Source organism: Chrysochloris asiatica, unplaced genomic scaffold (genome assembly GCF_000296735.1).
Source record: "Chrysochloris asiatica unplaced genomic scaffold, ChrAsi1.0 scaffold00018, whole genome shotgun sequence".
Lineage (NCBI taxonomy): Eukaryota > Metazoa > Chordata > Mammalia > Afrosoricida > Chrysochloridae > Chrysochloris > Chrysochloris asiatica.
The window spans coordinates 22,036,610-22,049,412 of NW_006408536.1; the positions used below are offsets into that span (position 1 = coordinate 22,036,610).

The 12,803-nt window shown below is 39.7% G+C and overlaps 1 protein-coding gene across 5 annotated transcripts in view; it reads right to left on the reverse strand.

Annotated features, from left to right (window-relative positions):
* GLRA2 (glycine receptor, alpha 2) overlaps nt 1–12,803 on the reverse strand; it is a 284,008-nt gene that overhangs the window by 92,124 nt on the left and 179,081 nt on the right. The window lies entirely within an intron of this gene.

A 12,803-nucleotide genomic window follows, 5' to 3' on the forward strand; every position in this document is an offset into this window, starting at 1 on the left:
AGGTATTAGTGAACTGAAATATGGTTTAGTATGCAAGGAAAAACAAATTTAGGAAGAATGGTGTCATATTCATTATGACAAAGGACATTTCAAGATCTATCTTGACATACAGTGTTGTCTGTGATAGGATAATACCCACATGCCTGCAAGGAAAATCAGTTAATACCACTATTCAAATGTACAAACCAACAACTAAAGTCAGTGATGATGGAATTGAAGAGTTCTACCAACTTCTTCAGTCTGAAATTAATCAAACATAAAAATCAAGATGCTTGATAATTGTTGATGATTGGAATGCGAAAGTTGGAAACATAGAGGAAGGATCAGTAGTTGGAAAATATGATCTTGGTTATAGAAATGATCCTAGAGATCACATGATAGACTTTTCTGAGACTAATGACTTATTCAGTGCAAATACCTTGTTTAAACAACATTAAAGACAGCTATACACGTGGACCTTCAGCAGATGGAATATACACAGAAATCAAATTGATTACACCTGTGGGAAGAAGCGATCGAAAAACTCAATATCATCAGCACTGAACAGTGACTAAAAACCCAAACAGAGTGAGACCTCAGAACTCTGGATGGCAGCTGAGGTATTGAATAGTTAGGATGAGTCTGAAAGAGGGGTGAAGAGGAATGGCGATGGCATAGAAGCTCAGAGAACCTAACCAACACTGGGAGTGCCTGCTCATTACAGTCATTTGGGGAAGAGGATGAGTGACACCCCAAAACGGGAACACGAGAGCTAATCTAAAGAAGCTGTAGCCTGATTGTATAAGGCAGGGCAAATTGGCTGTGGGGGGTTGAAACCATACAATTGGCAGTGGAAATGCAGGGAGTGTTGTTGAATCTTGCTAAGGCCTGAGAGAGGTGGCCACGATGACCATAACGAACTTCAAGAACAGCAGGGCAAGGAGAATACTTCAGAGGCTGGCACAGAGAGCACTGTGGGAGAATTTGTACAGAGGAAAAGATGATTTCTGTCAGCATCTGTGACCAGCTAAACCACCTGATCTACACATACATACTGAATTCCAGAGATTAAGCATCCAGAACTCCTAAATCTGCACTGAAACCCCCCCTAAAGATAAGCATGTGTTTAGTGGTTTTGAGGAGAAGATACCAAGGCCACTGCCACTGGGGCAATTCTGACTCACAGTGCCTCTGTGGAGTGTGGTGGAGATGTCCTGTGAGGTCTGTAGGGCTGTGAGTCACAGCTTTCTCCCAAGGAGCGACTGGTAGGTGTGGACTTCCACCTTTCACTTTACCACTGCACCACTAGAGTGTCCAATCACATACTCTTCCCACAAAAACCAGAATACAAAATTTAAAATAAGAAGAAAAGATACAAAAATGGTTCCAGTTCAACATAAAATAATAAAACATACAAAATAACAAGAGAAGGACCAGTCAAAGCAACATATGAAGAAAAGGCAATTTCTCCTATGGAGGCCAGATTAACACAGAATTGATCATTTTAAAACTATGGTGGTAGATATGTTTAATGAAAACAAAATGCACACAGAAAAGAAAGTAGCAGCCATAGGGAAACATTGGAGGAGCAAAATGAGAGATTCAACATGGAAATCGGAAACAAAAAAAGGAAAGAAAAAAAAATGGAGCACTACTGGAACTGAAGCGTGATTGTGTGACACAGTAGGCTAAGCACTGGACTGCTAACCACAAAGTTGGAGATTCAAACCCACTTGGAAACCCTATGAGTTGGAACTGACTCAGAGGCACTTAACAACAACAACTGGAATTGAAAAATCAAGCAAATGAATTAGATAAAGCAAACAAAACACTCAACAACAGAACTGAACAGATAGAAGATAGAATAAATGAACTGAAAGACAAAATGACTGAATTTACCAAGTGTAATGGTTAGGGTTCTGTGTCAACACGACTCGGACAGGATTTCCAGAGGTTTAGCAGTTGGGATTGTTTATTCCTATGGTGATGAAACCTAATACAGGCATAGTTAACTCTGATGAGTGGCTATGAGCAATCAATTGAAGGGATGCTTCCTTGGGGGTGTGGACTGCTCTCAATTGTAAGGTAATATACTTCTCTCTCTCTCTCTCTCTATATATATATATATATTTCATTGGTTTTGCTTCACTAGAAAACCTGGCTTAAGACACCAAATTTGTAGAAAAGCAAGAGAAAACGACAACAAACAGTGAACAAACTCAAAAAGGGTTGTTTAGTTTAAAAATCTAACATTAGGATGATTAGAATCCCAGAGCACCATGACTGCAGTAAGGTACAGGGACAATTTTCCAAGAGACAATCATAGAGAATTTCCTAGACCCTAATGGAGAACCAAGCCTGCAAATACAGGTAACTGCATGAAACCCAATCAGAAGAGACACAAAGATCACAAGGAGACACAAAGATGAATTCTGTGCTGTATCCTAATAAAATTCCTGAACTCTGAAAGCAGCAAGAGAAAACACAATGTAACATACCAAGGGTCTTTCATCAGAATCCGTGAGGATTTCTTCCCAGAAACTCTAGAGACCAGAAGACAATATATAAAATTCTAAATGAAAATATTTGCCCACTGAGAATTCTTTACCCTCAAAATTTGTCATTCAAAACTAAGTGGGAAATCAAGACATTTCCAAACAAATGGAAACTCTGGGAATTTGCCACTATCAAACCAGCTTTGTAAGTATTACTCAAGGAAGTATCCAAATGGTCAGTGACTCAATGGCACATAACAACAACAACAACTGATCTTAATGGAAGCACACCAACAGAAATGGGGTGGATGAAGCATAATAGGAATAGATTTATTATGTTAAGGTTATATGTTAACTACTGTTTATATGTTAAATGTTGTTGCAGTTGTAAACTGTATAATGTAATATATGTAGTTGTTAAGTGCTGTCCAGTCAGTTCCGACCCATAGTGACCCTGTATAGGGTTTATGAGGAGTGGCTGGTGAGTCTGAACCACTGACCTTGCTGTTCAACGCAACCGTAGGGTTGAGCACTAATCCGACAGCATCACACCAGGACCCCATTAAGAAATCACCAAGGAAAAAGCATTCAGATGAAAAGAAGGAAGAGAGCCAAAAGGCTTATCACAAGACAGCAAACTGAAACCCCAACAAAACTCAGAATAAAATAACACTCAAAAAACAAATAGCAAAGTAAGTGAGGTAAACACTTTGTTTTATTAATAAACTTAAATCTGTTGTTTTGGTTAGGTACTGTTGACTTGGTTCCTACTCATAGTGACCCTGTATAGGATTTCCGAGCAGTGGCTGGTGGGTTTGAACCACCGGCCTTGCAGCTAGCAGTCCAGTGCTTATCCTACAGCACCACACCAGAACGCCATAACCTTAAAAGCAAACGGTCTAAATGCCCTGTACAAAAGGCAGAGAGTGACGGAATGAATTAAACACACACACACATACATACAACAAAAATGACCCAGCTTTTTGCTGTATATAAGAAACACACCTTAAATTTAATACATGGCAGATCTAGTTCCTGTGTTTTGCCTGGAGTGGTCCCTTAGGGGATGAGGGCTCATGTGCCCTTGGTTCCCTTGATCCACACCATCTCCTCACTGAGCAGGTTCTCATGGGTGAGCTGGCCCTTCCTGCAGCTGGCTTAGCAGAGAAGGTAGTGATAGCTGGGCAGGACCCACCCGGCAGAGCACTCACCTAAGGAGTCTGCTGTGAAAACTGGTCAGGCCATCCACCATACAGCAACCCCCACCAGATCAGTGCGCCCTGGAACCCTGTACCCCATCGACAAGGTGTTTGCACACTAAATCATATAATGTCCTATTTCACAGTCCTGGTGTGGCGCTGTGGGTTAGTGCACCAGACTGCAAAGCCGTTTGAACTCTAAGGTCGGTGGTTCAAGCTCACCTGTCGCTCCTTGGAAACTCTATACAGGGTCATTGTGGGTCGGTACTGACTCGATGGCACTTAACAACAGTAACATAGTGTGCAACTGTGAGTTCATGCGCTGGACTGCAAAGTTGGTTTGAACTGCAAGGTCACCAGCTGCTCCTTGAAAATCATATACAGGGTCACTATGGGTCAGAACCGACTCGGCGGCACTTCATAACAACATTTGTGGACAATATGTGTTCTACTATGTGTAGGGTCAATGTGAGTCAGAATCTACTCGACGGCACCTAACAACAAAAACAACAGTTGTGATATTAAGGGAGTCCTGGTGTGTCACTGTGGGCTAATGTGCTGAACTGCAAAGTTGGTCTGAACCATAAGGTTGCCGGTTCAAACTCACCAGCTTGGAAACTTTACAAGGTCGCTATGGGTTGGAACCAACTCGACAACACATATCAACAACAACCTGTATTTCAACAAATTTGTAAACCTAGATGAAATAGAAAAATTCCTAGAAACACACTATCTACCCAAACTAATAAAAACCAGAGGTAGGCAGTTTAAACAGATGTCATGAAAAAACTGCCAACAGCAACAACAAAATCACAGGACCAGATGGCTACACTGGAGAATTTCACCAAACATTTGGAGGAAAGTTGACACCTAGCCTACTCTGTCTCTTCACAAACATAGATGAGGTAAAAACACTACGGAACTCTTTCTAGAAAACCACTGTAACTGTGATACCTAAACCAGACAAAGCCACCACACACACAAGCACACACACACAATCACATACCAATATCCCTTATGAACATAGATGTAAACTTTTTCAACACAATCCTAGCAACAGATTTCAGCGACATATATATATAAAAAAAATGATACACCATGATCAAGTGGGATTCATACCAGATTACAAGGGTGGTTCAGCATTAGGAATTCAATCAATGTAATCACCACATTCATAAAACAAAGAAAAAACAAAACATATGATCAAATGATGCAGAGAAGGCATTTGATCAAATTAACACTCTTTCCAAATAAAAACTCTTATCAAAATAGAAATAGCAAGGAAGTTTTTCAGCATAATTAAGGGCATATATGCAAAACCAACAACCAGCATTATATACAAAGGAGAAAGGCTGAGAGCCTTCTCTTTTAGAAGAACAAGGTAAGGATGCCCGTGATCACCACTCTTAGTCAACATTGTACTGGAAGCCCTTGCCAGAGCAATAAGACAAGAAAGCGAAAATGTAACCAAATAAGAAACGGAGAGGTAAAACTCTCTCCATTTGCAGATGATACGATCCTGTACATAAAACGCAAAAGTTGATTTCAACTCATAGTGACCCAATAGAACAGAGCACAGTTGCTCTTTAGGGTTTCTGAGACTGTTAATCTTAATGGGTGCAGACAGCCTCATCTTTTTCCACTGCAGGGTTAATGCACTGGACTGCAAGGTCGGTTAGAACCACAAGGTCAGAAGTTCAAACTCACCAGCCGCTCCTCAGAAATCCTATACAGGGTTGCTATGAGTTGGAACTGACTCGACGGCACTCAACAACAACAACAGCAATACCTATATAGAGTGATTTCTTTTGCCATTGGTCATGTTGTGTCCAGTGCAATGTGACCAAATACAATTACTTATTTAAATATTTCTTTTCCCCACTAGACTGAGCTTCTCAAACACAGTGATGAATTTATGAATGCCAAATAACTACGCATTGCCAAATACACATTTCCAACTCACAGCAACCCGATGTCTAACAGAAGAAAACACCGCCTGGTCCTATGCCATTCTCACATTCTTGGCTTTGCTGAAACCACTGTTGTGGCACTGTGTCAACCCATCTCACGAGGGTCTTCCTCTTTTTCACTGACCTTTAACCCTCTACTTTAATAAGCATAATGTCCTTCTCCAAGGACTGATCCCTCCTGATGTCCTGTCCAAAGTACATGCGTCTTGTCATTCTGACTTTTAGGAGCATCCTGGTTGTACTTCTTCCAAGACAGATTTGTTTGTTCTTCTGACAGTATTTTCAATATTCTTCATTATCACTATAATTCAAATGCATCAATTCTTCTTTGGTCTTCCTTATTCATTGTCCAGCTTTTATATGCATATGTTGTTGTTGTCATGTGCCGTGGAGTCCGTTCCGACTCATAGCGATCCTGCACAGAGTTTCCGAGGCTGTAAATCTTTAAGGGAGCAGAAAGCCTCATCTTTCTCCCGCTGAACAGCTGGTGGTTTCGAACTGCTGACTGTGAGGTATGCAGCCCGATACATAACCACTACGCTACCAGAGCTCTTATGAGGTGATAGACAATACCATGGTTTGGATCAGGTGCATATTAGGCCTCAAAATGGCATCTTTGCTTTTTAACATTTTAAAGAGGTCTTTCCCAGTAGATTTATCCAATGCAATACATTGTTTGAATTCTTGACTACTGTTTCCATGCATGTTGATTGCAGATCCAAGGAAAATGAAACTTGAATCTTTTATATGTTTATCAGGATGTTGTTTATTGGTCTAGTTGTGATCATTTTTATTTTCTTTTTGTTGAAGTGTAGCCAGTACTAAAGTCTTTGGTCTTCATCAGTAAGTGCTTCGAATCCTTTTCTGTTTCAGCAAGCCAAGTTGCGTCATCTGCATAGTGTACATTCTTAATGAGTCTTCCTCCAATCCTGACGCCTTGCTCTTCTTTACACAGTCCAGTTTCTCGGATCATTTGGTCAGCATATATACTGAATAAGTATGGTGAAGGAATACACTCTGTATATACATTTTTCCTGATTTTAAACCATGAAGAATCCCCCTTGTTCTGGGAGAAAGATGAGGCTTTCAGCTCTTGTAAAGATTTACAGCCTCAGAAATCCTAAATAGGATCACTATGTGTCAGAAACAGCTCAATGGCTGTTGGTTGGAGAGTATCGCTTTGTTCTATTCTAAAGACTGCCTCTTCATCTATGTACAGGTTCTACATGAACACAATGAAGTGTTCTGAAAGTCCCATTCTTCACAATGTCATCCATAATTTGTTATGATCCAATTTGTTGAATGTCATTGCAGTCAATAAAACACAGGCAAATACCTTTTTTGTATTCTCTGCTTATAGCCAAGATTCATTGGATATCAATAATGAGATCCCTCCTTCCTTGTCTTCTTCCAAATCTGACTTGAACTTCTGACATTTACCTGTTGATGTACTTATGAACCATTTAAAAATTATTTTCAGCAAAACTTTACTTGTATATGATATTATTATTGTTAGATAACTTCCACATCCTATTGGATCACCTTTCTTTGGAATGGACACAAATATGGCATAGACGAGCGAGCACTTTCAGCATTGTGTCTGTTTGTTGAAACATTTCAATTGATATTCTGTCAATTCCCTCAGCCTTGTTTCTCATCAATGCCTTCAGTGCAGCTTGGACTTAATCCTTCAACATTCCGTCTACTTCTTGACATGGTTGAATGTCAATCAATTATTTTTGGTATAGTGATTCTTTGTATTCCTTGCATCTTCTGCTTCTTCTTCTTTTTTAAAGCTTTTTATTGTGAATTGAGTGAAAGTTTACAGGGCACATCATCAGTTTTGTGTTCAACAAATCATATTTTGTTTCATTGCAATGATTACAATCCCCTCATGTACCATCAGTTAACAGTATTTACCTTTGTTCCCCCCTCCTTTTTTTTTTTTTTTGATGTACACATAATACACAGAAGATATATATTCGTTTAAATGTCCAGGGGGCACATTTTACAAGTCAGCCTTTCTCATTCCATCGGCTTATCTTTTGATGCTTCCTGAATCATTTAATTTTTTGCCCACAAAATTCTTCAGGATTGCAACTTGAAGTCTGAATTTTTTCCTTAGTTGTTTCAGCTTGGGAAATGCTGAGTGTTATTTTCCCTTTTGGTTTTCTAATTTCAGGTCTTTGCACATTTCATTATAATAGTCTTGTCTGTCTTCCCAAGCCACCCTTTGAATTCTGTTATTTTAGTTCATCATTTCTTCCATTCCCTTTAGCTACTTTAAGTTTTCAGAGCAAGTTTCAGCATCTCTTCTGACATCCATTTTGGTGTTTAGGTAAGTTGTTGTTGTTAAGTGCCATTGAGTTGATCCCAACTCATAGCGGTCCTGTATAGGGTTTTTGAGGAGTGGCTGGTGCGTTTGAACTGCCAACCTTGGGGTCCAGTGCTTATTCTACAGTGCCACACCCTCAATAAATACTTGTTAACAATAAACATTAACAATAAACAATAACATTAAACCCTGAAATTATATTAAAAAATGCTTTTGCATCAATATTTCATTGAAATGTAACAACCAATTTATGATATAGACATTGTATTATATTCATGTTTATAAACTATTATTGATTCTTCAAAGCCTAATGCCTTGAGACCAAACCGTTTAGCTTGACTTTCTAAGGTGTTATTTTTCCAGTCACTGGTATTATATCCCAACCTTTCCAGTCTTATCCTCTGCTATTTCCTTCCACGTATCCAATGCTACAAATGACCTGAAAAATTCTTTGTTCTTCAGCCATGCCCTTGATTTCTGCCTCTTCACATTCTTTCAAGATGTCTCCTCCACCTTGAAATTCTGTCTGCTCCACTTCTGTTTGATGAAATTCTACCCATCCCAGAGTTATGACTTTTATGAATCTTACTATGATCTGACTAGATAAAGGACAAGATTTTATGTGAACACTCCTTCGTCTATACTACCCACAAAGCTTCATCTATTTTTATCTCAAATAAAATGAATAGTACTTTTCCTTAGCTTCCCATCTTATAGCTCTTAACACTTATCTTCTGACGTTTGGAATAATCCTCTCCATTATCCCTAAAGTTAGAAGATACGTCACAAGTCTGGTGCTCCTTGCTCTTACTCTCCCTCCAATTTGCCCTCTTCAACCTCATGTATCCTCAGACTAGGAGTCCAGAGAACTGGATTCTACTCTGACTGTCGGGTACTGGCTCTGAGACTCTGCCACTTAATTGTCTCTTTTGCAAATAAAATATAGTCCTACTCACCTTTTAAGAATGCTGTGGAATCAAATGATACAATAGATGGAAAAGTTATTTGTAAATTTAACATGCTATTCAAATATAAACTATTATAATCATTAGTGTAAATGGTTAAGTGCTTGGCTATTAGCTGAAAAGTTGGCAGTTCAAACCTAACCAGAGGCAAGTCAAAAGACAGGTCTAGTGATCTGCTTCTGAAAGTTGGTTGGTTGTTGTTGTTGTTAAGTGCTGTCGAGTTGGTTCTGACTCATAGAGACCCTGTATAGGCTTTCCAAGGAGCAGCTTGTGGTTTTGGACAGTTGAACTTGCACTTAGCAGTCTGGTGCTTATCTTACAGTGCCACACTAGAGCTCCAGTCTTGAAAACCTTATGGAACAATTTTACTCTGCATATATAGGGCCATCATGACTCAGGATTGACTCGATAGTAACAAACAACAATAAATCATCATTGAAACCAACCTTGCATCCTGGTGTGGCGCTGTGGGTTAATGCATCAGACTGCAAAGCCATTTGACCTGCAGGGTCGGTGGTTCAAGCTCACTAGCTGCTCCTCAGAAACCCTATATAGGGTCACTATGGGTCAGAAGCGACTCGATGGCACTTAGCAATAACACCACTACATCTCTCAGTCCTATGATTGAAGACAAATGTGTTTGGGGGGAATGATTTTGGTGGGTGTGTTTTGGACATTCCTTTAAAATGGCACTTGTCTCGTGAGGCTCCTTGTGGCTAAGGTTAGCCCAAACACTGTCAACCTTGTCTTGTCCCTCACTGCATTTTCCTTTGTGTTTAATTAGACACTTTTGGATCCCTCTGTGCAATGCTCAACATCTGTTAATGCCTCCATATGGCAGGCTCCTTTCTAGTTAATGTGAAGAGGAATGTTGACCTATTTTGCCTGACTTACTCAGGTTTTTGTAGTTGTGAAAACCTGACCTAAAGGTAGCTGTCATTTTCTTTTTCAAGGTCCAGGGATACCGATGGCAGGAAGGGAACATTGAAACCCAGGTTGAAATAGTCATATCATAGTTTCAGCACCATCAAAGGAGCGTGGCTGCCTAGACAAAGCTATGGGGTTATTGCAGCTGGGCAGCCCATCATCCTCCCTGAATGGACACTCCCATTTTTTGTTATATCTGGACTAAGTCATTCTCAGTTTTCTCTGTTCATGTCCAACTTCACATCCCAGTTAGCATCTCCTGAGCCCTCTAGACTGACCTGAGACTAGTTCTGACTCCCCAGGTTGAGTTTACCTTCCTTCCGCCCTGCCGGGGAAAGGCTCAAAGAGTTATTTAGTGACACAAGGAGAGGCTATGGTTCAAAGCACAGCCTCTGGAGCAAGAGTTTCCGAATCCAAATTGCAACCAGGTCTTTCTAATAATTGGAGTGTATTGAACATCATTTGCCTCCATTTATAAAATTGGAAAGAGGGCTAGTTGGAGACTCTACCCCATACGTTGTTGTAAGGATGAAATGAGTGACTGCGTGTAAAGAATTCAGAACAGTACTCAGTACCAAGGAAGAGTCAATGCAAGTTGACATCATTAGTATTATACAGCATTTTACACCTACTAAAGAAACCAAATTTAATTGGCATTGGAAGGAAGAACAAAATTGTTAAAGAATATGCCTTCAGATTCTTAATTGTTTTAATTCTAATCCTAGATCTTCCCCACCCACTGGCCACACAATCTAAGTTTAGGCAATTAATATCATATAGGCCTGAGTGTCTTCATCTATATTAATGGTATATCCACCATGTAGGGTTGTTTTAAGGAGCTCTGGTAGTGTAGTGGTTATGAGTTGGGCTGCTAACCTCAAGGTCAGTAAGTAGTTCAAAACTACCAGCTGTTTCATGGAAGACAAATGAGGCTTTCTGTTCCCGTAAAGATTTACAGCCTCAGAAATCCTATGCAGGGTCGCTCTCAGTTGGAACCTACTCCACGGCACACCACCACCACCACCACCAAGGTTGTTTTAAGCATTAAATAACATTGTATGTATAAATCACTTTTAGCACATAATAATCACATAATTGAATTGGTTATTTTTATTCTTAAGATATTGGAGTTTCCTTCTCTATTTATTTAATTATGAGCTTCTGAAACACTGTCCAGCTGTCACTATTTATTTCAGAGGAATGGCTCTCATGGTGCCCCTCAAAGGGATGACTCTTAAAAGTCAGCTTGGAAGACAGAAGAGTTATTAGATGGTGGACTAGCTATGTGATACTTCAACTCACAAAGGACCAGTGGAGGCAATGTATATGGAAGACAGTCATGGAAATTGTCAAATGAATGCACAATTTTAATGAATCCAACAGATAAAAGCCCTTTAATTCTTTTTCAAAGCAGGTCTGTGTCCCTCTGTGGGAACACTAGCCATCTACTAGTGCAAGCCTCAGGTAGACTCTGTTCCAAGAGCTGTGGTGTGTTCGTATTTTAGTCTTGCCTTTAGGTTAATTCCAAAGAAGTGTGTTAAGGAATTGATGGCCATATTTCATTTGGATACATCTTCAAAGTATTTTCTTTTAGAAAATGATTCTGCCATTTGACACATATTTCGGATCAAAGAGGGAAAAGCTGAAAATAGAGTTTACCGTCTTTTCTTTGTAGTTTTATTAATAAATCAATAACTTAATTCCCATACCAGAGGAAGAGACTGGGAAACCAAACTTACTAATAATACAAAACATGTGTAGCCATCAGGAATGGGGAACAGGGAAATGAAGGCATGAAGTAAATACTCACCGTTTACTAGTGCAAGAAAAAGTCAGTTTGAACCGCAAGGTCAGAAACCCTATACAGACAGGGTCGCTATGGGTTGGAACCAACTGGATGACACTTAACAACCACAACAGTTATAGGTAATCTTGGCTCTTGGCTGAAAGCAGAGAATACCAGACACCAGGGTTGTATACTTTCACTATACTTATGCAAGCTGTATGCTGAGCAAATAGTCTGAGCAGTTGGTCTGTATGAAGAAGAACGTGACGTTGGGAAAGAAGGAAGAAGACTAATTAACAACCTGCGGTATACCGATGATGCAATCCTGCTTGCTGCAAGCAAAGAAGACTTAAAGCACTTACTGATGAAGATCAAAGACCACAGTCTTCAGTATGCATTACGCCTCAACATAAAGAAAATAAAACCCTTCACACCTGAACCAATAAGCAATATCATGATAAATGGATTAAAGATTGAAGCTGTCAGGATTTCATTTTAATTAGATCAATACTCAACATCCATGGTAACAGTAGTCAGTAAATCAAACATTGGGAAAACCTGCTACAAAAGACTTCTTTAAAGTAAATACATGAATGGAAAACTGACGTTCTCCTATGTAAACTATCACTCAATTTACAATAAAAAGTTAAAAAAAAAAAACACAACACAAAGATATTGGTGAGACCTGTGGACTCCTGAGCCCATGGACAAAGAAATAGCCACAGAGGGCTAGAGCTGAGAGTAAAGCATCCAGCTGATATGAAGTTGGGGGAGATGCACAAGAACACCCAAACTTGTAGATAATACTCATTCAACCTAGCCTCGATGGCTTGATGATCGGATCTCAACTTGTTGTTGTTATTTGCTGTGGAGTCGGTTCCGACTCATAGCGACCCTGTACAGGGTTTCTGCAGCTGTCGATCTTTACGGGAGCAGAAAGCCTCATCTTTCTCCCATGGAACAGCTGGTAGTTGCGAACTGCTGACTCTGAGGTTAGCAGCCCAATTCATAACCACTGCGCTACCAGAGCTCATCTCAACTAGAGGAAGATTAAAAAAAAAATGCTGATAAAGGAAACAAGTGCAAATTGCTACAATTTGATGAGCTTGACCTATACTTATGGATGTAGTAGCTCAAAATACCAACT